Raw genomic sequence first — 13,540 nt, 5'->3', positions numbered from 1 at the left:
CGGAAAAATTGAGATCGTGGCATTGTTGAACTTGATGGGACTTTTTTGTCGAGCTAGACGTAGAATCGCATCCCAGGCCCTGCAATTGAGGAGACGCGCCAGAAAAGGTCTAGGTGGGGCTCCAGGAGGAAGAGGTCTTCTAGGAACCCTATGAGCCCTTTCCACAGCAAATGTTGGGGAGAATTCATCTCCCAGAGAAGCCAGTCTTCTAAAATTTGTTCCGGATGTTGATCTTCCGAGCGTTCCGGCAGACCAATAACTCGGATGTTATTCCGACACATTCTATTCTCCAGGTCGTCTGCTTTTTGCCTCCATGCATTCACCGAGCCCGCCGCTTTTGTAAGCTTGGCCTCCATAGGTGCGATGGTGTCCTCTACCTTGGACACCCTTGTCTCCACCTCCGTAATACGCCCTCTCATGGCCTGCATATCTTGTCGAAGACGCCCCACCTCGGTATGCACATCCTCTATTTTCCCCCGTCAGCGATGTCCTAGTTAAGGAGATGGCCTGCATCAGTTGTTCAGATGCTTGCTTGAGGGTTAATTCCTCCTGCTCACTCTCTGAGTCTGTGGGGGGTTATTTCTGAGGGACCGTGAAGTATCAGAATGGTCAGGTCTAGCAAACTCTTTCAATTTTTTCGGCTGCTCCTGCCCCCTTGGAGCGGTTCATTTTCAATAGCAATATGGCACAGCCAGGTAACAGAAATAGTATACTCAGGGGATTCCCAGGTCCAAGTTATGAGCACAACAGTGCTATAATATGACGGTGACAAGTGTCCTAAGGGCAACACAGAGCATAAGGGCCACACAGGAGGATAAAATACGGCTCTAAGAAGTAAACGAGAGGCCTTATGGCTGGGGAGGGATCCGCAGTGCCCACAGAGACAGCAGCCAGGGAGGGGTCCAGAGGCTCCTAAAGTAATAACACTAGCAAGTTAGGTGACTTAGCAGAGGGGAGTGCGGGGCCCAATCTTCAAGAGCACTTACCGCTTCTCCCCTTCAGGTCCTCAGAAAGTGTGCTCATCGTCCTGTCAGCGCTGCGGTGAGGGAGCCAGCGTTGCTTCTCTCACAGCCAGAGCGCGCACTTCTGAAAATGGCCACCGCCTCGTGCAGGCCCCGCCGGCTGCCCCGGCCTATGCAGCTATCAGCCAGCCAAGATTCGGCCTCCCGCGGGGGTCCAGAGGTGCTCCACAGTCCAGATACCGGCAGGTATGTCACGGCGACCCGAGTCCGCTGACCGGATTAATTGCAGGATATGAGGAGCTCTCCCCGAAAGCGTCCTCTCTCCGCCGCTACATAGCCACGCCCCGAAGGGGCCCATTTTGCCTTTCTACCCAGCTAATTCTTCCCTTTTCCATTAGGTCTATGACATCATGTGATTAATAACTGACGAGCTGAATCCCTCTAAGTCAGGCACATATACATTTGTATATCATGAACCTACAACTCCCAGTATGTCCTTAACAATGGTAAGGAGAAGCTGGGAGTTGTTATCAGTCTTTATCAGACTGTGGACTATACAGGAACCACAGTACTGATGAGACGCAGTCAGTATCAACAAGCAAAAATTTCCATCCTGGTACCTTATAAGTGACCTCTTTTCTGATTGAGTCTTTTCTTTCTCTTAGTCTCCATCTTGTCCAGACACCATGATGACTTTTCTCATCCACATCTCGTTTCTTTAGACTTCCCTCTTCTCCAGTCTCCTGCAGCACATCCCGACACGGAGTCCTTTAAAAATAACAGTGTTATTAAAATGCTCCTGAATAAAAAATATCTGTCCAAATTATGACCTAAATAAGCTTCGTATAGTATATGGCCTCCACACTGTCCTGTAGTCCAACTGTTTAGAGATGGTAGCTGGGAAAACACAGAATAACAACTGAAACAATATCATCAGAACAAAAAGCAGGTTACATTCACAATATGCCAAAAACAGCCCTACGCCTTAAATAAGGGGATTATAAAAGTGAGCACAATGGACACTCCCAACATGCAGGGATGGTTTTAGGCAAAGTGGGGCCCTAGGCTAAAATTTAAAATGGGGCCCCAAATGCTAACATATTGCACATCATACAGAAGCATTTCTGCTGTATTCACATGCGCTGTGTTCAGGCCGCTAAATGAGTGTGATTGACAATATTGAAGTCGTTTGACGCTTCTTGCCCGGCCTCTTTACACTAACTGAGAAGGAATGATGGTATCCGAACAACCTCTATTAGATCAATCTGTCCCCATACAGTATCATGTTATCAGCATCATATCTACAGTTTACACCGGTGATGTGCTGCTGAGAACAATGATTTTTGTTCCAGCATAAACAATCCAATCACTCGATGAATAGGCAGCATTTTGCTTGTTTAGTATAATACACCCCATAGTCCTCCATATATTATAATGTGCACCACAGTCCTCCATATTGTAAAATGCACACCCATAGTCCTCCATATTATATAATGTGCCCCATAGTCCTCCATATAGCATAATACACTCCCAATAGTCCTCTATATAGTATAACTAGCAATGAACCCATTCTACGCCCGGGTGGCGAGCTTTTTTATTGGTATATGGTCTCCTATCCTGCTATGTGCTGCCACCCTCCTATCCTGGTACGCATGGCACCCCTCATTCCTACCCTGGTATGCATGGTACCCTCACCCCCCAATCCTGGTATGCATGGCACCCCATTCTTCATCCTGGTATGCATGGTCCTCTCACCCCCCAATCCTGGTATGCATGGCCCCATCACCCCCCAATCCTGGTATGCATGGCTCCCTCACCCCCCTATCCTGGTATACATGGTACCCCTCATCCCCCAATCCTGGCATGCATGGCCCCCTCATCCCCCAATCCTGGCATGCATGGCCCCCTCATCCCCCAATCCTGGTATGCATGGCCCTCTCACCCCCCTATCCTGGTATGCATGGTCCCCTCACCTCCCCTATCCTGTTATGCATGGTACCCCTCACTCTTATTAAAAGTACACAAAAAAAAAAATTTATACTCACCCTTCTTTTCTGTGCTCCAGCGCTGTTCTGCTGGAGACTGGGGCAGGAGTGCGGCCGGAATCGCCCATGCCCATAGCTCTGTCCGGCGCCATATTGCTGAAGACACACTGCAAGTGTAATGATCCAGCGTGGATCTGACAGTTTAAATGGATAAGTGAAGTTTTTTTCCTTTGGCTAGGTTCCAAAGTGATGTGATTGCCCCCGGTGGCCATTAGAATTATTACACGTGGTGTCGTTCATTCTAAGTTGCCCCGGTGGAGGTGAGTGGTAGTGCACTTTAGTTTCTTTGGTTTAGTGCACGTAATTATAAAACAGGTGTGAGGCTCTATAAAAGAGTTCAGGTGTGTTTGATGACTGTTGGTGATATTGTGTTCGTCATTGGGGAAGCAAGCCTGGGTGAGGAAGGAGCTGAACATGAGTCCTGCTCAGCCCAGCCAGAGGGGACGAGTGGCAGCTATGTGGTCTGCAAGAAGGGCTGGCATGGCGTGGTGGAGTCACAGTTTATGGTGTCCGCAGGAAGTGCTTGCATGGCTTGGTGGAGTGGCGACTATGGAGAGAGTTGCACTCAGCATGCGGGTCTTAGTTGCTGAGAGCTGGACTCAAGCATGCTTGACTTTTTGGGCAGGAGCTGAACTCATCTTTGGGACTCTGTTACTGGACTTCTGCAACTGGTGGTGGACTCTGCTCCAAGGCTGCACTATGGTGAAGGATCCAGTTATGGTAATGGATCCGGGTGGAGGAGAAGATGCACACAGGTGGTGGGCTCTGTTGCTAGGAGCGTACGCAACAGAGCAAAGCTAAGTGGTCTTTCCCCTGTATTGTCATTTTCCCTCATGTGTGTTTAGTGCAGTGGTGGGATTAGTTTCCGCACCGACCAATTCCCTAGTGAGGGTTTAGGTTCAGGGCGAGCTAGGGTTTTTAGGTTCCTGTGCGTCGCCCGGTGCAGAACCGGCATAGGGAACGTTAGGAGTGCAGAGACACTGGCTCAGGGAAGTACAGGAGGTCTCCACTTCCCTATTCCCTATTGCAGGGCCCACCATTGTTAATGTTACCCAGGTTCCCCTTTATTATTTAAATTTGCCTTACTGGAGGCGGGGTTTCCAGACTACTTTATATATACGTGTAATATCTAAATTCGCCAGTTGGAGGCGGTGTATCCAGCTGCACGTTCGATTATTTAAATTCGCCCAACTGGAGGCGGTGTATCCAGGGTCACGTGTGTCATATGGGTTCGCCTTGCGGTACTCGCTGCGTCCAGACACACGTGACCGTGACAGCAAGTGTGTCTTCAGTAAAATGGTGCCGGATCGCGCTATGTGCGTGCGCGATTCCGGCCACACTCGTGCCCCAGTCTCCTGCCCCGAAGAGAAGCGCCGCGGCAACGCTCCTCCCGGTCCGGTAAGTATGGCGTTGGAGATGGCGGTATGCAGTGTGTACGGTACCGCCATCTGCGGCGCCATACACACTCCTCACCACTGGCTGCCTCACTCTATCTGGAGCCAGACTGCGCAGGCGCTTCGCGCTTTCGCAGTCTATAAAGGCTTCGGACAGAGTGACGCTTACAGTGTTATATTATAGATACACTTCCCATAGTCCTCCATAAAAGTTTATTGTGGATACACTTAATGTTTGTAATAATTTGCGAGGCTTCTGGAACTTTTGGCGATCTTGCTTGCTTAATTACGTAATTATATTTAATGCCCAGACATGCAATCTGTTACTAAAGATATCGGGAGACTTGTTTTTGACATTTTGTAGGTAGTTTTTATAATTTTGACAAGAAATACTGTACTTCGTTCTCTGTGAGAAAAACTCATAAATTTTTACTTGAAGTCTTGTTGTATCAATGCCAAGAAGATGCAAAGCTGTTATTGATGCTAAAGGATACCCTACACGCTACTAAAGGAAGAACACATAGGGATAGCATGAAATTAAAATATTAGGATGTGATATTTTTATTCGGCCATTTCGCTGCTCTATTAGAAATAATGAGACATTTTGTATCATGGTAATCTTTTTTTTCTATGTAAAGGTGTTCTAATCTACCTACCTGTGGCATTATTGTTATAAACACTTTGTATGATTGCATGCTAAACACTTTAAAAAATGACAAAAAATTGAAGTGATGCCACAATTTTGGCCACTAGTGTGCATATATATATATAATAAAAATCAGTTACTGTAATTAGGGAAAGATATTATTATTATTTATTTATATAGTGCCATTAATTCCATGGTCCTGTATATGAGATAGGGAATTTTTCACTAAGGTATAACAGAAAATAGATTAGATTATAGCATTAAAATCATAGGGACTTAGGCTGAAATGGACTTTTATTTTGGATCACCCATTTAGAGAATGTCAGATGTCATCAGGTTTTGCTCTTATTTTATTCCCACTGCTCCAGAGTATTCCAAATTTTTTTTTAGCCATCATACGGTTCCATAGATATGAGCCTTTTTTATTAAGAGCTATCTTTTATACTAATACTATGGGAGTGGGTTCACAGGGTAATTATGCAGAGCAGCCTAAAGACACACCCCAGAGAATACTGTAAAGTATGCCCTTTTGGTAAAGACCAGGGCCGGACTGGCCATCTGGCAAATGCCAGAAGGGCCTGTCTGGTCATGGGCTGCCTTGTCTGCTACGTTGTTAACAGAATCGGTGTTCTCAAGACTCCCATGCTATTAAGAGTTGTGATGGAGCACAAAGTCGCTGACTCCGTCACTTACCCCAGCAGGATACGGGAATCATTAGAAATATTGGTCTTGCAGTAAAATTTGCTTTCCTCCATATATCAGTAATATATCACATCTGGTGCTTGGGGACGGGGACAGCATAGGCCTGTGTGATTTCAAATGCCAGAGCTGAATTTAAGCCCCAGTCCGTACCTGGTAAAGACTATAACAAATGGAACTAAATAAAAAGACCATACCTTATGACCAATTTAAAAAAAAAAGCAAAAAAATCCCCCAAAAAGTCAGAGCAGCCGCAGGAATAAAATAAGAACAGAACTTGACCACTTTTGACCTGGTAACAGGTCGACTTTAAATTTGTCCTAAATCTTCATTTGTATTTTTTAAGTCACTTTCTATTTCCTTTGTCTTGTGGTACTTGCTGATGTTTTTTGCGCCAAATTTTCCAAAATTTTGACACAGGGTTCATGAATTGTGTCTAAAATAAAAAATGCTGTTTATTTTTGTGACTGGTTTTGCGACTGTTTAGTGCATAAAGTCACACGTTTCTCTAAGTGTATCTAACGTGCATAAAATCATTCCAGGGTGACACTGGAGGACATATGGGCCAAATTAATCGACTTTTTAAAAAAGTTGATTAATCAGCCGAAAACATCTGGAACCCCCAAACCTCACCCACACTGGCAAACAAAAACATACAGGCGAACATATATAAAAAGGTTAAAATTAAAAGAAGGAATAAACAACAAAAACTTTACAAAAAAAAATAACTGCAATACTGAGTTGAGCCCCTTAGTTTTTAGGAAAAATAACTAAATATAATCTACTAAATGTCATAAAAATGTATCAGATGGCACTAAAAGTATATAGTTAAAGCACATTTGCCAACAGATTTCACTTCCATCAACCTGCTGCTGAGATCTCACACGGTTCAGTACAAGCTGCAGCAGACACTCAGCCTGGGTCGGTGAAGTTTCAAACAATTATTTTTAGTAGTGATTCAGGTTTTTTTTTTTAAATGATCGCAGTTACACACGTTTATTTCCTTTGTTTGTATCAGAAACAACACAAAACAGTAGAGAAAAAAGGCAAATATCAGACATTATTTCACACAAAACCCACAAAATGGGCCAGACAAAATTGTTGGCACTCTCAACTTAAAGAGGTTTTCCACTACTTTTACATTCATGGCCTATCATTAGGATAGGTCATCAATGTCTGATCAGCCGGTGTCCGACACCTGGCACCCCCGCCCATAAAAATCAACAAGCTTCTTACACTTCCCAACTGGAATTTTGGACCACTCTTCTTTTGCAAACTGCTTCTGGCCTCTCATATCTGAAGGTGCCTTATCCCAAGTTCTCTCTACAGGTGTTCAATGGGATTTAGATTCATCCTCGTTGCTGGCAGCTTCAGAACTCTCCAGTGCTTTGTTTCCAACCATTTCTGGGTGCTTCTTGAAGTATGTTAGAGGTCACTGCCCTGCTTGAAAACCCATGACCTAGGACTCAAACCCAGCATTCTGACACTGAGCACTTCAAAATCCTCTCTCTCTGCTGTCCACGTCAGATTAGCTACAGTGCCATGGGTTGTAAGCTTCTTGATAATATTGCGCACCATAGACAAGGTAATATCAAGATCTCTGGAGATGGACTTGTAACCTTGGGATTGTTGATATCTTTCAACAATTTTGGTTCTCAAGTTCTCACAGTTCTCTTCTTCTCTTTGTGTTCTCCATGCTTAGTGTGGCACAAAGACACATATTGCAAAGATTGCGTCAACTTCTCCCCTTTTTATCTGGTTTCAGGTGTTATTTTCATATTGCCCTCAAGTGGCTTTAAATTCTGACTGGAATCTGCCTTAAAAAGTGCCTCAAAACCGCTGCAAAAAGTGAATAAATCCTATACAATGATCCCTCACTTATCGCGGGTATTACATTCTAAACCTCCCTCACGATAGTTGAAAATCCGTGAAGTAAGAAGCTTACGTTTATGTTAGTATTTATACATTTTAAGGCTTTACAAACCCTTCCCACACACTTATTAACCATTACCAGTCCCTTATTAATCGGTCCCAGTCCTTTATTAACCTTTTACACATTTTTATAAACAATACTTATGTTCTTAAACAAATTCTCCACTCTTAAATCTACAACTTGAATGATGAAGATGATGAATGAGCTGTGTAGTACTGATGACTGAAGGTGATGAAAATGGGATGAATGTACAGTACTGTACAGCACAGCAAAGAAGAGCATTACAGCTCTTCTATTGGCACCACTTCATTATGTGCTTCTTCAGGTGGTGCAGTAGTATCTTCAGCCATATCCGTAACTTCTACTTCCACTAAAGGCTTAACCAACCTGTTCTGCCTTCAGGCATGCTGACACTTTGTGCACTCCAGCATACAGTATAAACCACAGCTCTGTCTTCCAAAATAAGCAGACTGTTCTCTGTAGTCTAACTTGTTTATTGGTGAAGAGTATAGAACATGCGGTAAAACTATAAAGAATACAAATGACAGGCATAAGTATTGGGCAGATGATCACACAGCTAACACAAATACAGAAGCATTCAGTGTGATGCAACCTACATAGAAAAACACAGGTGTCTAATTACATCTACTGAGCACTGACTGCTATGTAGCTAATAAACTCTCTGCACACACTGCATTGTAAGAAAGATTAAGCTTACCAGATATGCTTTACCTGGATAATGAACTCAAGTTGGAGAGTTAACATGGAGGACAGGTAAACACATGCATCCTATGATATACACAGACGCAAAATGGACCTTCTTTGTCCCAGAATACATTGCTTCCTTCCCACTAAGCATTGCTTCAATCCCATGTGCATTGCTTCTGTTAAAGTCACAGACTGAAAATGTTACCATAGACACTGCTATAAATTCAGCCACCACTAGATGGTGCTATAACTAACCCCGCACATAATACAAACATTCTTTGCCCTATTCAGAGGGCAGAACACTCCCCAATTGGCATTAACTAATGCCACTTCATTTTCTAGGTTTGGAGCAGTAAAGGCATGCTTGCAGTGGTGCCAACCTTTACAAGACTTCTGACTGGTGGGTGATGTTGACTTGTAAGACTGAGCCACATGAATTAAACAAGCAATGGCACGAACAAGCAAGGTCCAGGTTGAAAACCTGCTGAAGTGGTGGGATTTGAGGTGATTGTCCGAAGTCACCATACTTAGAGCGGATACCTGAGGGCGGATTTCTTCATCTGCATCTGGAGCTACCAGTTCAAAGGTGTCTGATTCGTCACTGTAAGGCACTTAACGGCATAAGAATGCAGGGCCCGTAAACCAGGTTGTGTCCTTATTGTGTCCAGATTCAACGGATCTATTTGCGTGGTCTGCAGGATTGTGGTGTGTTCCACTGTTTAGTGCAAGTGGATCTCCTTATCCTTAGCACCCGATTGCTGACGTAAACATAAAAGCGTCAAGTTTTGTTGCAAATGTACCAAAGCACTACCTTGCTGTCTAAATAGAACTCAACGTCCTTGATTTCCAGGTCAATTTCTGTCGAGATAAGTTCAGCTAACTCTAATGCTAGCACAGCCGCACAGAGTTCCAGTCTGGGTATTGTGTGCTCCTGGATTGGCACTAGTTTTGTCCGGCTCATAATACGCCTAACTTGGCATTTATCCCTGATGTCAGTAGTTTTCAGGTATGCTACTGCTGCAATCGCTTTGGTTGAGGCATCGCAGAAGATACAGAGCTTTTGAGTCTTGACTTCTGTTGATGGCACTGAAGCGTATGGTCGTGCCACATAAAGATCTGACAAGGCTTCTAAAGATTTCTTCCATCTTATCCACAGATCTCTCTTCTCCATGGGAGGCAGATCATCCCATTCAGACAACTCTTGGGTGAAGTCTCTGAACATCATTTTACCTTGGATAGTTACAGGGGTTACAAATCCTAGAGGACCGTACAGGCTGTTTATCATGGATAGGATGCCTCAACGTGTAAAAGGTTTTCTTTCTTCGTTGATCCTATAGGTAAATGCATCTCTCTTCAAATCCAAGAGCAAACCAAGGCTCCGTTGCATGGGAAGGGAGTCCGTGTCTAAATCCAAGTCTTTTAGATCAGTTCAGTAATCTTGAGAGGGAAAAGCTGCCATCATTCTTTGGCTGTTGGAAGCAATTTTGTGCAGCCTCAAGTTGGACAAAGCAAGCATTTCTTGTGTCCTCTTTAAGAGACTGACTGCCGATTCATCTGTGGGTGTGGATTTCAGTCGTCCACATAGAAATCCTTTTCCACAAACAATCTAACATCCGACCCGTAATTTGCCTCGCCCTCTCTGGCTGCATGTCTAAGACCATAGATGGCGACAGCAGGGGAAGGGCCATTCCCGAAGATGTGTACTTTCATCCGATATTCCACGATGTCTTTGTAGGGGTCATTATCGCGGTACCAGAAAAACCTCAATAAGTTTGTATGTTCTTTTTTGACAAGGAAGCAATGAAACATCTGTTGTATGTCAGCCATAAATGCCACTGCATCTCTTATAGAAGCGAATAACTACTCCTAGAAGTCTGTTTTTGAGGTCTGGGCAAGACAAAATGACATCGTTTAGCGAGACACCTTCATATCTGGCGCTTGAGTCAATACTTCTCTTATCCGACCTGTTTTTTTAGGATGATACACGCCAAAAATGGGTAGATACCAACATTCCTCGGAATCTTGAAGTACAGGTGCAATTTCTGCATCGCTATTCTGAAGTATTTTCTCCATGAAGGCAAAGAAATGCTCTCTCCTTTCAGGTTCCTTCTGAAATTTGCGTTTGAGGGAGACAAATCGACCATTGACAGGTTCTCTGTTGTTGAGTAAGCGTTGCCTCTGGGGTTTAAATGGTAGAGGGGCCATCCAACTCTGACTCATCTCTTACCATCTCTCGATTCATGATGTCCAAAAACAATCTGTCTTCTATGGACATTGCTACCTTGCTCTGTTCTTTTGTTCTGTGGAAAACTGTGCACCCTATGTGATCACATGTGTGGTCTTCACAGGAAGCATCAGCTAATGGACAAGGTAGAGGAGCATTGTGTGGCAACTCTTTTACCAGGAAGCTACTCTTACATGGCTGGAAGAGAGACGGACGTCCATTTTCAAGAGTATTGGCAAGCATGCTGTCGACTAAGGCCAGCTTGTGTGCTCCTCCTAGGCAGACGTCTCCTATGATGACCCATCCAAGGTCGTGCCTCTGTGCGTACGGATCATTCTTGGAGCCGTTTCTACATTCTCTAGCCTTGTAGACTTGTAGTATATCTCTTCCCAGAAGTAGAGCTATTGGGGTTCCTGGATCCATCTCAGGTATCAGGTGGGCTATACGCTTTAGATGGGGGTGAAGGTATTTCTGACCTGTTGTCAGGAATCTGGTTGCACTCCAGGATGGTCGGTAATGATAGGCAGGTTTGGCCATCCATGGACCTGAACACGTCCTCAGGGTGTAGGGAGAACCAGGGCCTATGATGCTGAAGTTCTCAAAGAAGATGGACCTAGCTAGAGACCTGTTACTTTGGTCATCCAGGATTGCATAAATCTTGAAGGCTTTGTCCTTACGGCCTGCAGGATAGATTCGGACAAGGCAGATTTTTGAACAGCACCTTCCTCCTGTGAGTCCTCTACAGATCTCAGTACATTTAGAGCTGACCTCAGGGGTGTCTTCGTCAGTGTCCTTCTGCTTCCCATCGTGCTACTCTGCTTGCAACAACACTCGTGGAGGTGACCCAGGGTGCAAAGCTGTATTGTGATCCGTGCTGCTGAATTCTGCACATTTCACACTAGCTTCACAGTTACTGGCGAAGTGAGAGGTTGCGGCACAACATTTGAAGCACATGTTGTTCTCTTTGAGGAAACCTTTGCGATCCTCTAAAGGCTTCTCCCTGAAGGCTCTGTATTTTAGTAGAGGATGTGGTTTCTTGTGTACAGGACAATATTTACTGACATCCTGAGGTTTGCTCTCATCTGGAGGGGGTTTATTCACATTGTGAGGAGGGCCTGTGGTATCAATGTTAGTTTTGTGGACTGCCACTGGTGCCTTACCAGATTTGACACCAGTGGCAGTGGAACACGACAGACAAAAATCAAAACTAGGGTCATTTCTATCCTAGATTGTTTGGTGACAAAATCAACAAATACAGTGAAAGGAGGAAATGATACATTATGATTGTGTTTATACTCTGAACTACACGTAATCCACTTTTCCTGTAGGTTGTAAGGAAGTTTCTGTACTATCAAATTGACACCCCTAGCGGTGTCTCTAAAGGGCCTGTTACACATAGCGATATTGCTAGTGATATCGCTAAAGCGTCACCGATTTTGTGACGCAGGAGCGATATCGCTACATGTGACACTCACCTCCGATCGCTCCCCCAGCGCTGGATATCGCTGATCGCGCGAGATCAGCCTGGTCCATTTCTAGTCGTCGGCTTCCTGCTGGTGCCGACGAACGAGCCATGGACGTAGTCGGAAGACGGTCATGATCGCTGCGTCTGAAAGGTGAGTAACGACCGCTGCTGCATCGCTAGTGAGATCTGCCTGTTTGGCAGCTCACTAGCAACCATTTAGCGATGCACCAGCGATCCTGACCGGGTCATATCATGGTCGGAATCACTGGTGCATCGCTAAATGTAATGGGGCCTTTAGAATGCCAATCCAGGCAAGTTTCCTTCCTGCTGAGCAACCTGCAACTCATTCAATAAATCTCTCAGTTCTCTAATCTTTAGATAACCTTTAGGTCCTATCTTAGGAAAATCCTCAATTCTTTTATATAAAGCATTCTCTATGACTTCTACTGACCCATAGCATTCATCGAGTCTTTCCCACACTTTATGTAGGGCTGTGCGAGGATGCTTTACATTAATGTCTCTCAGTCTTTTGGCATGCTCGACTGACTCACTTCCAAGCCACTTTACCAGGAGATCTAACTCCTCACTACAAGAAAGGTCCAGACCATGAATGGCGTTCCGGAACGAGGCTCGCCATGACCGATAATTCTCGGGTTTGTCAGTGAACTTTACAAGTCCCTTTGTAACCAGTTCTTGGCGGGCAAGGAACTTTGCAAGGTCCTTGATGGCTCCGTCAGTGCTGGCACGAGCCGGTGTGTAATAGTCATGTCTAGTGTGTGGTTCATCACCATACCTGTAAGAAGCTTGTAACTCCAGATAGTCTGTGCAGTACCTTGTTGGAGAAGAAGGTGTCTCTTTAAGGCGGGATGGGAGCTGAACCTTCTTTTCAGTGGAACGGTAGCCGTAGTCGACATCTCTGTGCTGGACGTCTCCTCGCCTATGGTGGTGAAGCTCGGGGTTGGATCGCTGGTAATCGGCATGGGCTGATTGATATGATGCGCCAGGGCTGTCATTTACGCCGGAATGTTGACGGACGTACTCTTTGACGCATTGCACTGGATCTTGCTGCTCTAGATCTGGTCCGAGAATGTTGCTGCGTCTTTCATAATCAGGATCTTTCAAAGCTTCCAAATACTCTGCTTTAGCTACTGCAGCTGCTGTCTCTTTGTCTGCCGCAAGTTTTTCTAGCTCTGCTTGCAGGCGTGTGGTTTCAGCCTCTCTCTCTGCTTGCAGACGTGCAGCTTTCATCTCTTGATCTGCTTATCTCAGCTTTAGATGCATCTCTTTCAGTGAAGGAAGATCTTGCTTTGGCTGCCTTAGCCTCGGCGCGAGCGACGACAGCTAGCTTGGCTAATGACGATCTGCTGGAGCTTGCTCGTGACCTCGTATTGAGGATGTGCTTTTCTGAGACATTGTGCGTTTAGCTGAATACTGCTGAGTATATTGGAGGGAAACAGTCTATGC

The sequence above is a fragment of the Dendrobates tinctorius genome, unplaced genomic scaffold (genome assembly GCF_039654945.1).
Source record: "Dendrobates tinctorius isolate UK_male_01 unplaced genomic scaffold, ASM3965494v1 ptg000397l, whole genome shotgun sequence".
In the NCBI taxonomy this organism is placed as follows: Eukaryota; Metazoa; Chordata; class Amphibia; order Anura; family Dendrobatidae; genus Dendrobates; species Dendrobates tinctorius.
This window is presented reverse-complemented; position numbering follows the sequence as displayed.